Source organism: Pseudopodoces humilis, chromosome 3, assembly GCF_049639895.1.
Source record: "Pseudopodoces humilis isolate 2021_Gansu_Grassland_sample_001 chromosome 3, ASM4963989v1, whole genome shotgun sequence".
In the NCBI taxonomy this organism is placed as follows: domain Eukaryota; kingdom Metazoa; phylum Chordata; class Aves; order Passeriformes; family Paridae; genus Pseudopodoces; species Pseudopodoces humilis.
In genome coordinates this window covers 42377166-42394329 of record NC_142202.1, presented here as the reverse complement: position 1 = coordinate 42394329, position 17164 = coordinate 42377166, and positions in this window count along the sequence as shown.

Genomic DNA, 17164 nt, shown 5'->3' with positions numbered 1-17164 from the left:
ACATCAGAGAAAGCTTCCCTGGGTTTTTTTTCTGCTATTTGGTATTTGACTGGCTTAAAGAAAAAAAAAAAATCTCTTTGTGGCAGTCACCCAGCAAGGCATGTTTCATCCTAAACAGCTAAAAAGTTATATAATTACAGTCAACAGAAAGCAGTCTTATCTGGGAAGTGTGAGGCAGACTTACTTACAGGCAGTGATAGGAACTCAGTCCCTGCCACAATATGCTTTTTCATGTTTCTTTTCCTTTTCATCGTTTTTTCTGTGTAACTTTGTGCCCTGATTTTACACAGGTTGTACTAGTTCATTATTAGTCTTTGTAAAATCAGTGTAGCCTCTGAATTAAAAGTACAGATTAAAAGAAAAAAGGTTTGCCAACATAATATTAATGTCTTGTCAGGACAGCTAAGCTTGGCATATGAAGACACCTTTCTTTGGCTATCTACAGTATATAATAATTTCTACAGTAATTGGCTTCTTTCTCACATTTTTGAATGTTGTATCCCCACTACAGTGCTATACAACTGATGATTCATGCTTCTCATAAAAGAGAGGTAACTACAGGAAAAATAGTGCTTAAGACACACTGGGGGGAAAAGTGGCTATAACACAGCTACCAGAACTTTCTTAGGCCACTTCATTAAAAATAAAGAGTATACTGTAACAAATCCTTCAAATCAGTAAAGCCTAGGCCTCTCACAAACTGCAAAGTCATTGCAATAGGCAAGGCATGGAGAAAATATTTCCCTAGGTGAGTGTAAAAAATGTTATGCAATGCAATCTTTAGTGACTGTGGAGGAGGTGTTTTTAGCAGCTATATTGCCCTAAGGGGACACCACATCTCTGGATTTTGGCATGTTACCCTTTGGTTTTGGGGTTGTGTATGTGTTGCCTTGGAAGGCTATGCCCTCTTTATTTGAGAAGAGTGGGAAATTGGAACAACAATAACAGGGACTCTGGTTTTTCTTCAGCTCTTTTTCCAGGTGGCTCTGTGAGGACTGGACTGGGCAGGGCAGAGCATGGCTGGTGGAAGTGCCTCTGCAAGTTGGCTTGGTCCAGGCAACTGCTGGTGTCATCTGAACCTCTGCACACCTTCACTGTCAAGTCTGGGGTATGGAGCAGCTGTTCAAGGCAGAATCACGCAAAAGTGATGCTCTTACCCACCTCCCACGCAATGAGAGGAGCCTTGCAGGTCCTAGGAAATAGAGGAACTATAAGGCAAACAATCATACATCTTTCCCTCTCTGTGAAACAGAATGAAGTCCAGACTATTTTCTATTCTGGTTGTCAAAGATATCACCCATAAGGACTTAGAGGTTAGGCATGGAATCTATGTCATAGGTAAGAAGACATTCTTTTTCCATCAGCAACACAATTTATAACATGAAAGAGAGCAAAAAATAAAAGTACTAGGTAGTGCTTTCTTGTGGTAGCAAAATTTTGCTATAGACATATAGAATACAATAGAAGACAAAGGTGTAAGAAAATGTTGTCTTAGCAATGAAGGGATGAATAATTCCCACAGTTGTTCTTTTAAAAACTCCCCATCCAGTTATTTTTCAGAGGCCTTTTTAAGGACACAGAAACCTGTTCTGGGTGATGTACTGATCCTAGGGTAGTATGACAACTTGCAACAACCACAGGACCAAAGAAAACAACCACCACCAAAACAACAGGGCAGTCACACTTACGTTGTCTGTGATACTCTTCTAGGGTCAGCTTATGGGCCCTGCTTTCCTGAACATCTATCTGCATTTGTGCCTTGCTGTGCTGCTCAGAGCTGCTAGTCATTAAAGCTTGGTTTAAGGAGAGGAGAGAATTAAATACCTGGGCCTTTATCATCCCGAGATGAACAGTGCTCTCCATCCAACTGCATCATGTTGGGAATCAATTAAAAGTTTGTGTTTTTGAGGGATGTGGTGAAAGAAGAGATTGAGAAAGTGGAGAACAAGCCAATCAACCTTTCACATTCCCTCACATCTGGTGGGATGTCCAATCCCTTTCATTGTGACTTGTGTTGACACCTCAGTGGCATCTCCCAATGCTCTGTTGTTGGCAGACTTCCTCAGAGTGGCTTGAGTGGCTTCCTCCTAGCTTGTTGACTGGCTCCTACATTGTGCTCTCTGCAGCTTAATCACATGCTGTCAGACACTAATGGGGATGCTAATGAACTAATTATCATCTATTGGTAGCTGATCTTCCTGGGAATGCAAGTGGAGCTGCTCTTCACATATGTCACTAGAACAGTCTCTGCTCCCAACCTAATCAGAGATTTTCACCTGTTGGTTTTTTTTTTCTTTTTGGCAAAAACAAAGCTGGGAAGAGATACACTACACAGTCACAGATCTCAAGAAAGTGCATCAGTGGGACAGGCAGTTGTGGGGAAGAGAAACAGAGGATCAGCCACCTGAGTACAGCCATGCATATTCCATAAATCATCCTAGGAAGTTGGGTTTGATCCCCCTGGTAACAAGCTTTAGAGGAATTCCTCTTGTCTATTGGCCACAGCAAGAATAATGAACTAAATGCCTCATACATTAGATACAACAGAAAAATCAATTGAGTGTAGAGTGACTTTTTAAAAAATTGATTCTTAGTTTTAGGTTTTAGGCAAGATGCAGCTTGTCCAAAAAAACAAAAATTGAAATGGATATTATCTTCAAGGGAATACTGGTACTGTTGTAATAAGACATGTTTACTAGACAGTCTGGATGTTAAAACTGAAAGAGCTTTGGCTAATTCAGAAATTAGGAAACATGCACAAGGCCTACATATGAACTGTATCTCTGCAAAGATAAAAAAATCAATATATGGGACAGAGCTGCCAAATTCCAGTGTGTGATCTGTGCTGTGGAAGAAGACACCAGATATGCCAGCCAACAGTTCTTGATATGTTATTTCTGTCTACAGCAGAAATGGAGAGATTTCCCTTGGTTAAAAAGGATTTTAAATCTGTCCCAGAATTCACTGGGATATTTAGAATATCCACCTAGGAATATTAAAATGAAGAATTGGAAGGGAAGAGTGGAGAGACAGAAAAAAAAGCTGTTGGAAAACAGAAGAAGGGGGAGGCAGGAAGAGACAATTAGTGCATCTCACAACATGTATGTAGGCAAGAAATACACTACACAAAAATAAGTGAAAAAAGACTACTTCAGGAAAGAAGAAAACATTTCTGTTCTCCTCTCTCTCTGCTTTCTGAGAATATCAGAGGGACGAAGCAGTAGTCCTATTAAAACTTCTGGTTGTGGAATGGAAGCATGTTGTATGTATGTTCCCACTTGAGTGAACAGTCAAAGAATGACTGTGTGGGCTTTGCATGGTTTGAACAACTGATGGTTTAATAAGAAATACTGGAGATGCCCATCCAGCTATGTGATAGCTTTTAGGTCAGGGGAGACAGAGGAAAAATGGATGAGTTTTGCTGTAGTTGCCACTTTTTTTGAGTGTTATGCACGTCTGCATAACACCCCTGGACAGGACTGAAATTTGTTAAAAATGTGCTCCTGTCTCCTATGTTGCAGTGTCCTATTAATCTTCACAGCAGTTTGGATTTCTGTGTGCAGGTACAACACTGCCACGTTAGAGGTTTGCCATATGACTTTGAGGAAAGGACAGAAGCAAAATAAGGATTTTTAAAGGAGATTTTACATAAACTTCAGGAACTGATACTTTAAAATCAACCCTAGTTATCTGCAAAGAAAGGGTGTTAATAAAATGAAAATAGTAAATAACATTTTAAACAGTAGATTTCAATATTACTACATAAAATTCCATTTTTTCCTTGTGATTAGATTTTTTTACTGAATTACTTTTTTTACTGGAATAAAATGGGGAGGTAGGGAATTGGTAAAGCTGCATGATACTGGAGGACAGTTCTTTGGTCTATCATTTACTTTGTGCACAGCCATACACAAACAACATTACAATTTCTGTGCTTTGGTTTCCCTATGAGGTAAGTAATAGGTATTCTATTAATGACATCATGATTTCTTGAGGAAAGAAAAGGAGTGAGATAAGGCTTAAATAACACTAAGTGTTTTAAGATCTACTGAGAGTAAATGCTAAAATTTTTTCAAGTGGTGTTGTTACAGTAAATGGGTTTCTAGAGAAGACAATAAGCAAACTGAAAGAAAACAGTAAATTATAAGCCTCTTGAATGAAAGGCCTGACTTCTCTAGATATAATTCATCCAAATAAGTTGGGACTATTTATTTACTTTCTCTTGTGTTAGGGTCACATGTCATCTTTGCTGCTGCACATGTTATACCCAGACCACATTGGCTGAATGGACAAAAGGGTGTGTGGAGAGGGGGAGCTGCACTGCCTCATTCCACATCGCACTAGCCAAGCACATGCCAGCTGAGCTATCTGAGCAGCTGATGTCCTTTCATCTGCAATGAGAAATCTGTGTTTCCTCTCTGTGTTGAAGCTGTGGGGAGAAAAAACTGGGGTAAAGTTCTAAAGGGCAGGATTGTGTAGCTTTTATTTCCTTGTTGCATAACATGTTATGTGAGTGTCTGAAACACCAAGTGAAGACTTATCTTGAATTTAATGATGTTATTGCCTCGTTCCATAGCAAACTGCAGGAATCACTAATTACATCTCTTAGAGGCCAAGCTATTCAGCTTACATCAAAAGAGAGACTGCAAAAAATAATTACTGTTAACAAGTGAACTGAAACTATTATGCAAACTTCCCCAGTGAGCAAAAGCTGCAAGCCATAATCTGAATGAGATGGAGGATAATAAACAGCAAATGCTGTTAGAGCATTTGTGCCCTCTTTAAAAAACAACAACAAAACAAACCAAACAAAAATCTGAGAGGTCAGTGCAAGAAATGCAAGCACGGATTTCTGTCCTAGGGTCACAAAGATAAATTGGGATGCTGATGAGACACTACTCTCTTCAAAGCCTCTGAGCTGAAGGAACAAATTACATTATTGCCTTCATCCAAGATGGTTGAAGTCTTCTTTCCCTTTTCCATGCTATCTGCTTCCAGCTAGCCCTGTCAGCTGAGATGTTTGGGAAGAAAATTCTCCTCCTTCTCTGGTGAGGAGTGAATGTGTGCTGTAAAGACTGGCCTGAAATAAAACCGGGCCATCTGCCAAACTTGTATTCAGAGCTCTAAGTTGTCCTAAAATAAACACATTTACCTTTACCCACGTGGTGAGAGTTCCATCCCATGACTGTTATCATCCTTTCCACCTCTCCCATGTTCTCTTTACTCACCTCCAGTGTGTCCCTCCCACATTGTACCCTGCTTCCCAAGCCTCACCAGGACTGTTACAGGGCAGTGCTGATCCTAACACGGGCTCAGCGTTTGCATGAGGCACTGCAGAAAAGATCTGCGAGCTGCAAAACCACCACATCCCACAAGAACACATCTGTTGCTCCAGCATCACTACTAACTTGTGCTACAGTGCATATCAAGCTGTCTTTCCTTCCAAGGGAAAGAGATCTTCAATTATCTACAGTTAAATCCTCCAAGCAGTGGTTGCTGCAGAGGGCTGCCTTGATAGGATACAGGGTCTGACATGTGGCAGGGTCCTTATAAGCACAAGGCTAAGACAGTCGCTGGATCTGGATGAGGCTGGATCTAACTGTAGGCCTAATTCTTACTCTTTTATTTTTGGCATAAGAAGAGATTTTTTTGACATCCCAGGTTGCTAATTTGCTTTGAGGCATCTACCCTTTGAGTAGTATTATCTAGGGAGATATTTCAGCAGAGTATCTTTCAGGGATTTAATAAATATTTTTATTTCTTTTCAGACACCATCAAAGACAGAATGCGGGGCCAGCTGAGCTGTCAATCAGACTTTCTGTAGCAGCTGCTATGATCTTAAAAAAACCCATAACCTAAATTAGAAACATTTTTAATTTAAAAAGGGGAAAACATTTTAGGAGACGGATGTTGCAGAATGTGAGAAAGCTGGAACAGCAGAGCAGAACTGAAATTTCACCTGCCATACTTTATGAGACAATGGGAGAAAATAGCAATGAGTTTTATTTGTAGCAAGGTGACCCAAGGTGCTTTCACGGCTGAACTCACAACCTGCACAAAATAGTCATGGTTTAGGGTCTGTGAGTCAGAAATAAATTTAAATCCTGTATTTTTCATACTGCCCACAGCACTTGTTTCTTTCTCCTGTATTCTCCTGTCCTTGCTGAGTGTGACACTTAGAGCCTGTGATCTGCAGGACTTTAGAGAAGAGAGGCAGGTGTGGTGATAGTTTTAGTCTATTTATATCTACTCAAAATGTACTTTAACCTTGAAAATTCTCCCAGGCTCTTTTCTCTCTTTATCAAACAATGTCATTGCTGTGGATGACAACATACTCAGCTGGGAATCACTTACTACAGCCCTGTGAAATGCAGCTTATGAGACTTCAGGTGTGTACAAAACCAATCAGGTAATGGAGGTAGATCTAGAGGTACGTGGTCAAGTGGAATCAAGCTGTGAACAGCAAGGGAAATTGTCATCACAGAGCACCAGATGACTCAGCACTGCCAAGAATTTTGAAGGCAACAATTCAGATGTGAGCTTCAGAAGGGCTTAAAGTATTACGGCCTCATTGTTTGCCTCATGAGTGTCTCCCATAATTGAAGCAGGAACTATTCCTTCCCTTGAGTTCAATCCACTTTCTTTGGCATTTCCAGATGTCCTGTAACTCTTCCAGGTTCATTTCCTGTGATTCCCCTACCTGAAATCCTTCATACAGCACTCTTGGGCATCTTAGCAGCATCTGTATATGTATTTATTTAGTAAGATCAGACCACTTTGGCTCCTTCGTTATTTTTCTTCCTCTGTTTTTGCTTTCCTACTCTTCTTACCTGAGATGCAAGTATTCTAAAATGCAAAGTGTGCTCTGGGGCTTTCCTCAATGCCACAACCGTTTAAAGAGAACAACCCAGAGAACACTCTCAAGAACACCTGTCAGCCAATCTCTAGGCTGCACCTGGTATCAGCGAGGTGTAAAAGTCTGATCTCAGTCTGAGAAGTTCTCCTAATTTCTCTAAATGTCAATCAAGTGCGTACTCCTCATCCCCTGTACATGGCCCTAAGGATTCATCCAATTAGTGAAAAACAGTTGTTGTCCACTCTGCCGCTTGGCTATGACAAAGAGAAACGCAAGAGGAGCTCAAGGAAACAAGTGAGACTTACAATGAAAATTCCCAGCAAGTGGCAGGTGTGGGAGCACTGAGAGCAGCTGACATAAACTCCTCCCTCACACTGGCACTTCCCCCGCAGAGGTGACCCAGGGGTAGCTGGGTCTGTCAGCTTAGCTAAAGGCCACAGGTAATATTGTGGGCACTCCAGAATCCTGCCCTCCATCCTGACATTTCGTGTGGGTCTGGGGAGCCCCAGCAACTCCATATGTCCAGTGCTCCTCCTGCAAGATTTCCAGAATAGGACCACACGTATTTTCTCAGAAAGTGGACAAGGCCAGTAACCTTGATCTGTAAGGGAGGAGTAGGAGTTCCTCATAGCAAAAGATATTTATCACTCCTGTTTGTAATCAATCTCCATCGTACATCTTTTCCATATCTCACAGGAACAGTATATTCCAATGTATATTGGAAAAGATGAAAACACAGTTTTTGCATTTGAAGAACTGGGTCAGGCTGGGCATTGCCTTCCTGGCACAAAGATTTATTTTTTTATATAACAAATGGTGACCACTTCATCATAACAAGTCCTTTTAATCTGTATAAAGAAATTATATCTTGTCTTTAGTCTTCCCCATGACAAATTTAAGCTCATTGGAGCGATTTGTGTTCTTTATTGCATGGCAATTATCCTGCTGTGAAGGGATGGACTTAATGACCAATCAGGTAATTTCTTTTGCTAATTTTTTTGCTTATATCTCGGGAGGGTGCATGCTAAAAATTCTTTTTAATCAAAAAAACCTTCTTAACCTAGTGCATATAATTACACCCCTGGTAAAGCACAGATACGTCCCACTTTTTTAATAAATGACTCATGATTGTGCCTGCTTTGCTTTTCAGATGCTGAATGTGGTCCATTTTGTAGGGATCTGATTCATAAGAAGCCTCAAGCATGGCTTTTAAATATGCAGTCCCTTCAAAATTCTGTAAGTTATCTAAACCAAAAGGTCCATAAAACTAGTTGATTGAAAATTTCATCTGCAATTGCAATATCTTTCTTCATTGAAGCTGAGGCCAGAGAAAAACTTTTTTATCAAAGGCACTGGGCTGCACAAGTGTCCTGACAAGAGCCATTTCTTAAGATTAGATGGCAGAAGACAAACAGAAAATGGTGGAATCAACAGAAAATATGAGCTCATGTCCAATCATTTATTGCTGTGTGTAAATTATTTGGTAGCCCAAGTGAGAGTCTGACAAAACTAGCCTAAGGACAGAATGAGGATTGAAAATCACAGACTTGTGGTTTGGGTTTTTTTCCCCCTCTCTATCTGTACAGCATTAGACAAAGGCAGTGGCTCACAGCCCTGTGTTACCCTAGTTCAGGATACCATCTGTCTCAGGTATGGTCTCTTTCCACTCAAAAAATTCTTTGGGCAGACTGAAGGGCTCTCTCATCTCACATTTGCCTATGATTTCTGGGCAGCTGGCATTATTTCTCACTAGCTCCAGCCAGCCTACTGTGTGTCTGGAACACAGGGAACTTTCCTCAGAGCACCAGATTAGATTTGTAGTGCTTGGCCTGCAGGACCAGCACATGGCCACGTGGATGGTGGAGCACGTGTGCTCATGACCTGTACCTTTCTCAGGAGCAACAGCTGATGAGCACATCTGTACATGCTCAGATGTATCATAGAAGAACTGAATATTCTGTATGGCTTTTAGTATTTAGCTGAGTCTTAAAATTTAAAGAACATCACCAATGTTAATTTACCAAATCCAATACAGAGCCAGTAAAATTTTCTGAGCATATTAAAAAAGGTTGGTTCCCTGGTTCCCTGTGACTAATGGTGCTGACACTCACCTACCTGTGCATTAACTGGAAACCAATAGTGTGGCAAATACAAAAAAGAAATGACACAAACATTATTTCTATGAGTTCTGGGAACTGTCAAGATATGCAGATTTTTCCACAAATATTTGAATAAGGAGCAGAGAGAAGTTTCCCCTGGTAGTGAGTCAAACTCGAGTCCTTTAACTGTAAGTGTATTTTTGGTGATTTAAGGGCAAATATAACGTCTCCTTATATAGCTGCATCAGAAAGATGCTTTAAATGACTTCCAAAGTCTATGAATTTTTATCCTTGAAGAGTGTATACAAATCTGTGATCTGCATAGCACTGGAATTAACAGCTGCCTGAACCTGGTCAAGACACTGTGAACATTACCAACAAAGAAAGTTCATCAGACACAGTATAAAATACTGGAAAAAACCAGACCGTTCTCTTTCAAAATCACCCTGTCATGGTACAGGAGAGCTTTGTGTGGAGAGATGTCATGCCAAGTTAATGAGAAGCTGACACCTGCTGTCCTTAGCAAGCTGACATGCTGTAATCATGGAGCAGTCCTGGGGTGGAGCTGGGGGTGGAAGGTGAACGGCACCCACGGGCAGCCGAATCAGGGAACACGTTCTGCCAGGGGAAGCCAGGCAGAATGTCTCACTGGCCCTCTTCCCTGTGAGCTCTGCCAGCTTTAAATCCACTCTCAACTGATACACCGCCCTCCCCTGCTGATGCTATTTACTTCCTGGGCTGGCTCCCAGCACCTAGCAGTCATGAGAGATTGCCAGCACTTCATGATGCTGCTCCCACTCCCACGGGAGAAGCCAGGAGCCAGAGGAAGATGGGGCGATGAGCGGATCTTGACCCCTCTGGCATACAGCAATAAAACTGTGGGGTTGTCAGGGACAGGAAGGATCTTGCCAGGACGGGAGCAAGAAAGATTTTTCATTTCTTATTTCCACTTTGTTTCTGATCACTTGCTCTGTTACAGGGTGAAGTGCCAGTGTGTACTTCAGCACAGAAAAAGGGAGTCTGAGACAGAGCCTGATCTCACCCGTTGCTAAGAGAGTAACCTAATTTGCAGCAGATGGTGTTTATTGTTACTTCCCATCTGCATGAGGATTAAGAATTCTTCTCAGAAAAAAATGATGCAGCTTGACAGCATCCTGGTAAGAACAGGCAAACTTAATTCCAATCAAATACAAGTTTTCTGAGCCTTTGGGTAAGCTTTACTTAAATAAGTTTAGGATTATTATTTTTAGGTGGTTCTCTACTTAAATTTTTCCTTCTTTTTCTTTTCAATTTTTTTTTTTAGTTGAGGATATTATTTTTTAAAATAATGTCACAGTTTCTAGCTGGCAGAGCAATTTTAAAAAATGTACAGGAACGTACATTAAAAAATATACAATCAAAGAGTAAGCACATTGTCTCTGATCAAAAAGTAACTTAATGTCAGAGCTGAGATTTTTAGTTTCAGCTCCCCAAGGCCTTAAACCAGGATATAGTCCCACAAAGGAGCTGGTAGCACATCTTTTGCTATCTGTCCTTGGCCCCTAGCACTGATAAAAGAGAGCTATGGGTATGCTGTCTGTGAATGATCAGTCCCTTAAAAGCACAGATGTCTCTCTTATGTTCAGCGCCCATTGACTGATTGTGCCTCATGGCCCAGCATGTCCTTTTGTACACACTGAGAAACTAAGTTTTTATTCAATTCATATAATAAGAGTTGTACCAAGGTGGTTAGTACATTGAGCCTTGTTAAAGTCTGCCTGAGTTTTTTTTGTAACCCGTATTGTAGAAATGTCACAGTGAATATACTGCCACTATCACTTTCAGTTGTGCCTGGGCTTTAATAAGCACAAGAACATTCACATGACTTCAGCTTAGAAACCAGGATGAAACTTTAAAATGGAAATGATAATGGACAAACCAAAAAATAATTGTATTCAAAACAGAGATAGCAAAAACCCCCAAAGACTGAAGTGACAATTTGGTCAGATATGTGTTTATTAAGTAGGGCAACTTGCCCTAACATGTGGGCCGATCCCCAGACTGAAATGGTTATTCTGTATTTATAGTGTTATTGCCTAAATCTATAATAAAATCTCTCTGTATTTTGCTTATAGATTCTTTTTTTGATTGGCATGTCATCTTTTCCTTCCTGCAATTTAGGCCCTAGAAGAAAAAGCAGAGTCTGGTTATTTTTCTGCAGTTTCTAGAAATCAGGCATCCCCTGGCAGATAGCTGGTGGTGCTTGAGAAGATCTACTGGGTATGCCAGGAAATTCATGGCATTCCAGTCAAAAGGAATGTGTCTGAGGCCAGTGGACCTGACCAAACCCCTGCCTGGACTGCAGCAGAGAGTGTCCCTTGCACAGTGGCTGCACAGCTGATCTGTATGTTCACAGCAAGTCTGAAGCAGCTGGGCTATGTCTGGTACCTGGCATATGTGCTGCATAAATAGAAATAGCTCTCTAGGATTTCTTGAAGAGAAGTCTAGAAGCCCTACACACATCTGTAACAGGTCTTGTAGGGGTTGCTAATTTAGTGCAAAAATCATGACAGCATCAGGTCATTTGGTATTCTTGAGACTTGCAGTGCAAAAGGCACAGCAGTGGTGGCACTTACATGGGCATGTAGGCCAGAAGATTCTTTGCCATCCTAAAGCACATTTATTAAAGTCCTCAGATGTGTATTTTTCCTCTTAATTGGTTTATTATACAATAATATATACAATTATATATATATGTATAAATATACAATTATATAATAATTATACAATAATGGCACATTTGAGCCTTTTTTCATTATTTCACTGTTGTGGTGCTGCTAGGTGGGCTCCACGTGTGTAAGTATACAATTACATGCAATATCTGTGATATATACAACACAACTCACATTTTCCCATGCAGAGTTTCTCTTCCAGCTTGGTTAGCTCACGCCTCTTAAATGAGCTGTGCAAAAATCTTTGCTCAGAATCTTCTACCAGAGTATCTGTTTGCCACCTTAAAGGTCAAGTTAAACAAAACGTGGCAAGGCCAACCAGATCTCTGCTTACTGCATGCTAATAAAATTTGCTCCCATTTCAGATGGAAATGCTTCTCCTCCAAATCTTGTGCTCTTTAAATAATTTTTTACCCTTTGGAAAAAGTGCACAGATGTCTATGTTTCTGTGAATCCTTAGTGACATCCAGTGGCTAAAATGCTAAAAATTCTTAATTCCTATTGTCAAGAGACCCCTAAATTTCCATCTCTTTCTCTAAGAGATACCTATTAGAAAAAGGAGAAAGGTAAAAAATTCTGTTCCACAGCTCTTCTATAACACACTGTGGATTTGATTCAATCTCACTGAACTTGCAACATGCAACTGTTATCTCTCCTCTGTGGTAACTATAATAAACTATAGGGGTCCCCTAAGGAGCCATAGAGCTCCCTTAAGAAATCAAATTACTGAAACCATGCCACTTTCAATCAAAACACAGATACATATCACAATGCAAAACAAACAACCGTAAAAATGCTGAGAAATATAAACCAAATGCAGATACGAGTTTCACTAGGTAGTGTTCCAGGGAGGGGTGTGTCCAGCAGAATGAGACATGCTGAAGAAACTATACAGAATGAAAGAAAAGAAACAGCAGTGATCTTCTGGACAGTCATAGCATTGCAGAACCACAGAACTCAAGAATAATTCTGCTTGGAAAGGACCTTTAAAGATCATCTAATTCAACTTCCCTGCCATAGGTTGGGACATCTTTCACTAGCCCAGCATGATCTTGAACACTCCCAGTGCTGGAGCATCCGCAATTTATCTGGACAACCTATTCCTGTACCTCACCACCCCCACTGTAAAAAATTTTCTTCCTTATATCCAATATAAATCAACCTTCTTTCAGTTAAAAATTGTTGCTCCATGTCCTGACACTACAGGTCTTGGTAAAAAGTCTCTCTCCATCCTTCTTATAAGCCCTGTTTACATATGAAAAGGCTGAAATAAGGTATCACAGACCTTTCTCTTCTTCAGACTGAAAATCCTCAATTCTTTCAGCCTTTCTTCTGAAAGAAGAGAGCCTTTCTTCTTCCTAAGAGAGTGTCCAAGCCATATGATAATTTTCATGGTCCTGCTTGTGAATAATGTAACCTTGATCAAAACAGATATTTTTGGGCAAAGCACTGACTAAAGGAGATCTGGCTCTGTAAAGCTAACACATTGTGCTGTTGTTTGAATGTTTGGCCTTGAAAAGGTAGCCCTTTGTATTTTCTTGTAGTAAGCACATTATCAAAGTAATAAACAACTCTGCCATTTGTTTCCCCTCCTGATGGAAATAAATTGATACTCCTTGAATTTTGAATAATAGTCTGCTGCATCAGGCATATGCAGTTATCTTTGCTCCAGTCTTGCTACTTCTGTAATGCCTGCAATATCACTGGACTCCAATTAACCAGCTAACTCAACAACTGAGAAGAAACTTTCAGGTTAACTCAAAATAATTAAGTTCCATTTTGAGAGCCTTTCTAACTGTTATTTTGAGCATGTCAGGAGAAGCTGATGGTGGAAAACCACAGCCTTTTTTCCAGCTATGTGGGGCCCTGAGGCAGGATGTCTTAAGTTACATAGCTCCTTTATGCTATGCCTTGTCTGGGCATGGCAACTCAAGCATGAGAGAGCTGAAACCTCCTCCTTCACTTCTCTCTGCTCCCGCCTCTCTCCTTTTTCATGTCACTGTACTCAACATATCTTCAGTGTAAAGTATCAGTCTTTACTTGCTCCATCAGGGCAAGGGGACAATTCTAAAACATTTTAAGATGATATATGTTCAAAACTGGTTTTAAGCTGGCATACTTTCATACTGCAATTCTACATTTTACATACATTCACTACAGATCTTGTAGTGCCACAGAAGCATAGAATAACCCTGTTTGCAAAAAACCTCCAGAGATTATCTGGTCCAACTTTTCGTTAGAAGGGGAGCCTAGGTGAAATTATTTAGCACCATGTCCAGTTGCATCTTGAAAACCTCCAGTGATGCTGTCATGGACACTTCTCCATGTCCCTGGGAAGGTTGCTCCGGTGAACGATTGTTTAAAAAAATTAATTTTTATGTCAAGATGCATGTTTATATCATACATATAAATTCATATTTTGATACATCCACATACCAATGTCATTAATGCAATGTTATAGCTATCTTCCAAGACCCATCACCTGAGGAATTTCCAAACTTCTTCTTTAGCTTGTATATTTGGAACAAGTGTTTTTTAATCTACTTACTGACATTAAGCATGACTAGACCCTCACCAGCTCAGTAGGCTTATTAACACCTCTGGAGTTGGGTGATTGACTACAGAAATCAGCAGCATTCACTCACTGACTTCAGTATCCAGGAATGGAGTCAGGTATATAAACTCTTCCACACTTTTTAGTGTCTTTAATTCAATTTCCAAAAGAAAACAAAACAAAGGCACTCAGTAAGATGTCAATATTAGGAAAATATCCTTTTCTGCCTTCTGAATTTCTATTTATTAACTGATGCTCTTAGTTTTTAACATCTACTGAAAGCAGCTAACCCAGAATATTTCTTATACAGTTTCACTGGAGGGCCAGAAGATACATTGATGGAGGTGTCATTTTAGGAAGGCAAGGTATTCAAAATAATACATTAACACTGACACCTCAGTTTTCCTAATATTGACTAAATTTTTGAAGCTTCTTAGTACCTGGAGTGTTGTACCACATCTTAGCTGTAGTATATCTGTCCCATATATACGTGTTGTACAGAGTCACACTTACATTTATCATAAGTTGTAGGTGATGTCTTCAACTTTTTTTAAATGACAAAACCAGAGATTACTTTAAAGAATGTGTGGGAAGGTAAAACTAACTGTTTTCCTTCCAAATTTAACTGGTATATACCGATAATTCCAAGACAGCGGATTGGTCATTGGCAGACTTCAGTAAAATGATGATACAATTATCCTAAACATAATTTGTTGCATCATTGCTCCTCCCTTGAAATGTTCTTTATTTGAGAATAAGAAAGGGTCCTGGAATCTTTAAAATTCAGCACCCACACAACAGCTAAAAGTAGCTCTTTTACTTTCAAGCACCTACATTATCCTTATTCAGATAATAACAGTAATACTGAGACAGACTTTCAGGTGCTCTCTCTTCATTCACCTAATGGGTCCATTAATCATATGTTATTCAAAAACTGCAGATTAAATGGTGATTAAAAGTTTTCAAGAAATTCTTAGGTGACATGTCTTTGAGGTTGGGAAAAAAATATTTAAAACTGTGTTTTCTTAGCCATGAAGTATAGGAATGACAGTAACAAGCATCAGGAGAGGGAAGGGATGAAGGGGCTTGTAATATAAACGGACTAGGTAAACAAAAGTAATGGAAGTATAGGGAGCTTTGTAGGATTCTTTGGAATGGCTAGCTCCCTCACTGCTTTGCCCGTCTCTTCCATCTTGGAGAAACTTTATTTTGTGCACCACTGCCCCAGGTGAAAATGGCTGTACAGAGACACGGGGCATGTGGAAATAACCTTCAACTCCTAATTCTGGTTTTAGAATTAACTTAGTGAAAATTCCATATTTCAGTCCGCGCTGGTAAATTATTAAGTTCCACAAATTTCATATTTGAATTTACAGTTACACCGATAAATATGAAGACTGTAAGAGCTCATCAATAAACAAATTCAAGTAAGAAGAATACTTTTTTTATTTCCTCAAAGCGCTCAAATTAGAGTTTTGTAAACAAAACCATAAATGGCAACAACAATTATTTTTAGAGAAAGATTTGTCCTATCTAGTACACTTAGAAAAAGTAGGTGTATCTACTTGTTAAGAAATTAACATTAAAAGCTGGTTAGAATTTTAATTTCAAGCATCCAGCTCATGAAATTAAAATATAGCTAAGAAATAATGTGGCTTTGTTCCTGTACAGAATGTAGACATTTAAATATCACAGTGTAAGAAACCTGACACGCACAGTCATAGCTATTGCAAAAAAGTGCCAGTGTAGATTTGTTAGGTGGGTGTTTTGTTTTCCGCTCTTCAGCTGACAACACATGACATATAAATCATGCCTGCCAACCTCTGAGATCTCTGAGAGGGCTGGACTCTGAAATATGTCAGTCTTGGAAAGCTTTCCAAAGGGACAGGGTGAAAGCAAGCGGGGGCAATGAGCACACAAGAAGCAGCCAGCAGATGCACATGTCCACCGTGTTCACCACTGACCCACTTGGTTCTTCATACTCCTAGTAACTCAGGGAAGTCCTGAGAAACTCAGTGCCAGCCATGAATCACTGGCACAAATCTTTGCTGGTTACAGACCAGCCAGGCTCCGTGGCAGCACTGGAGGACTTAGGAGGGGAGGTATGTGCTGGTGCTGTCAAAATGTTGGCTGCCCAAGAGGTCTGGGGTTTTCCAGACCAGAGAACCACTGAGCCCACAGTCAGTCCTGGGGATTCTTCTCTGTCATTATCCACAGAGCAACTGGCAGAGAAACAGTTGTAGAGGATGCACCTTTACAACTCTTTGGTAAGGCTCTGGGATAGCTCCTCATCTGAGCTCACTGAGACAAAATTAAATCCATAAAATGCTCATGAGAGAAATGAGATCATTTGCCGTCTTCCATCCTGAGGCACAAACAGAAATGTAAGTGACAGCAGGGAGGCTTTCTAGAGCTAAATTTGTCTTCACTAAGGCATCAGTGACCTTGAACAAAAGATTTTGAGGGAAAGAAGAGCCTAAGAAGAGAGTCTGCTGAAAAGGATGGGGGAAGTAAATCACGCTCTGACTCAGTTCCTGTTACTCAGGATCACGTGGGCACAAACTACAATAAATTTAAACATGAGGAAAAGCTTATTTTGCTTCAAAGAATGGTCAGACCTTGGCACTTCTTGCCTATAGAGGCTGGGTATCCTATACCCCTGGTAACACATAAAACCTGAGGAGTCGTGGCAGTGGGCTATCAGATCTGGGTGACCCTGCTCAGGGTCCATGCCCTGGAGCCCTGTTCCTCCTCTGCAGCTCTGAGACTCCACGGCTTGTTCTGTGGGCCCTGGGCCCTGCAGCTTGACATGACTGGGTCAGTTTGGTGTGCTCTGTGCCCGCCGTGGGGCACACACCAGGCACCCACGCCAGCAGCACAGCTCAGCTACCCTGACATCTCACGGTGGCAAGAACCATGGGTTTAGATTCTGTATCAGGAAGTA